Below are 2,845 nucleotides of genomic sequence, written 5' to 3' on the forward strand. Positions count from 1 at the left end.
CCTTTGACTATTTTTAAGATTGGATTTTTTAATATTCTTATCAAGTTGCAGGTATTCTTCATATATTTAGGGTGCAGGTGTTTGGTCAGACACGTGTTGTAAACGTTTTCTCCCAGCCTGTAGCTTATCTATTTGGTCACTTAACATTGTCTTTTTGAAAATGTTTATTTATTTATTTATTTGCCATGCTGCATGGCTTGTGGGATCTTATTTCCCTCACCAGGGATCGAACCTGGGCCCACAGTAGTGAAAGTGCTGAGTTTTAACCACTGGACCACTGGGGAATTCCCTGTAAGTGTTTAATTTTGATGAAGTCCAATTTACCAATTTTTTTTTCCTTTTGTGGTCAGTGTTTCCTGTTTTCCTCAGGAAATCTTTGCCTACCCCAAGGTTGCAAAGATATTGTCCTATGATTTCTTCTAGAAGCTTTCTCGTTTTAGATTTTATGTTTAGGTCTATAATCCATCTTGAATTAATTTTTGTGTATGGTGTGAGGTATGAGTTGAGTTCCATTTTCCCCAACATGAATATCTAGTTGTTTCAGCACTGATGAAATGACTTTATTAAGTTTAATTTCTCTGAAATTATGTCAAGACACAGGAAACTTTTAAAAGATTACTGAAAAAAGGGAAATTAGGAGTAAAAAGGGCACTTGACTCATACTTGAGTCACTCTTTGAACTCATATAGAAAACATGCACAAATGACTGTTAATATTTTTAAAAATACAGCCACCACACATATGAATTTCTGACAGCTCTATTCCCTGAATGAACTAACAAAACTATTTTATATGGAAAGGGTGCTCAATCTGTAGGAGAATCCTGACTTGTTTGAAAACTTGCAGCATCTTTCTATTTCACTAAGTGCCTCTGAAGCCAGTTAAATATTTTGGAGGTGGGGAGGAACCTTGAGTGGACCTTTTGACCGTGCAAAAATAAACCCCAAATCTCTCTAAATAGAAGTGTTAAGGACTCCTAGGAGCTAGACCGCACACGATGACACACAATGGGCTGGGGCAGGCTTTAGACCAGGACAAGAGAAGAAAACTAGATTTTTCTCTCTCTTTGGTCCTCAGATGAGATGGGGGTTTGTGTTCTGGGTAGGTGGTAATTTGGAGGAGGCATAAACATGGGGTAGAAGGAAGGGGTCGAGGGTGGGGTAGGTGAGCAGCATTTTATCAACAAGTCAAGGAATAAAATCAAAGGTCAGAATCCCCCCTTGGGAAAGGTTTAGCTGTGAACCCCTGAATTACTCAGTTCCAGTGGCTGGTTTCCTGCATGTTTTTCCACTCCATAGACTCCCAAGTTCTTGGTAAAGTTACAGCTAGATCTTGCTTAGGGAAGTTAAGAGAGGGGCTGTGCTTCAGCTTGGAGTGAAATTGAAAGGGTAGGGGGCAGCAACCTCAAAAAAGTGACCTGTGAGAAGCTGAAAGAATAAACAGAAGAGCTTTGCGAGCAGAATATAAACCACAGAGAGAATACCAAGTGTTTGTTTTAGATGTAACATATTCCAACTTATATGAGGCACCGTGTATTTATTGTGAGGATTTCTATGTTTTCAAGTAGAAAATTTAGATTTAGAGAAGGATTAATTAATGAAGCAAAGACTAGGGTCACACACGATTTGACTCTTTTTTAAAAAAGCAGTTTGAAAGATGAAAGCTAAATGAAGGTATGAGTGTAATTCTACAGCACAAAAGTTATATTCATGGGGTCACCTTGGAATTGTCTGACTTACACAAAATCATCTAAATGAGTGCTTCTCAAATTTTAATGTTCATTCTGAAACGAATATACGTCAATTATACCTCAATAAATTAAAAAAAGAACTTTAATGTTCATACAAATAATCTGTGGATTCTGATTCAGAAGAACAAGGATCGGACCTAGGAGTCTATATCTTTAACAAGTCTAAAGCAGCGCTTCTTCAAGCTCTGTGCCTAGACCAGCAGCATCAGTACCACTTGGGAACTGGTCAGAATCAAAATTCTCAGACCACACTTCAGAACTGCTGTCCTGACAACTCTTGAGGTGGGGCCCAGCAGTCTGACTGAACAAGCCCTCCAGGTGATTCTGATGCACACTCAGGTTTGAAAGCCAATGCTCTAGAGCTGCACTGTCAGTCATATGTATAAATTCAAAATGTATAAAATTAAATAAAAGTTAAAATTCACTTCTTCAGCATCATTAGCCACATTTCAAATACTCAATAGCCACATGGGGTAATGGCTACCCTACTGGGCAAAGAAGACATAGAACATTTCCATCATTGTAAGAAGTTCTATGAGACACTGCTGCTCTAGAGTACTATGTATTTGCAACGCGGGCTTCACATGAGAATCACACAGTGGGATTTTTTTAAAGTACCATTTCTTGGGCCCACACCAGACCAACTGAGTCAGAATCTCTGGAAGTGAGATCTTAATCCTCAAAAATTCCTTCTGCACTTGCCCTAAGCCATGAAGATCACCAGCAGCAGAAGTGGGAATAGGAGGTTGGGTAGATAATCCCATCTACTGCAGTATCAAGGAATAAGAGATGGGTTTTTCTAAAATCCCACACTGGGACTTTGAATGTTTTACCTCCATAAACTTCCTTCCTATGAACAAAACAGAGAGAGTATCTTCCTTCAAAGAGTTTATAATTCAGCTGGGAAGTCAGTCCTCAAGTAAACTATAAATAATAGAGAGAAACAAGAATTATGAAATGAGGTATACTATGTGCTTTAGGAACCCACAGCAGAGGAAACTAGGGGTCAGGAAGGATCTTCCCAGACAAGGGACATTTAAGTTGAGTCCATAAGGATGAATAGGAATCTTTCAGAAGAATAGCAGGGGTGGAAAG

Source organism: Phocoena phocoena, chromosome 9, assembly GCF_963924675.1.
Source record: "Phocoena phocoena chromosome 9, mPhoPho1.1, whole genome shotgun sequence".
Taxonomy (NCBI): Eukaryota; Metazoa; Chordata; class Mammalia; order Artiodactyla; family Phocoenidae; genus Phocoena; species Phocoena phocoena.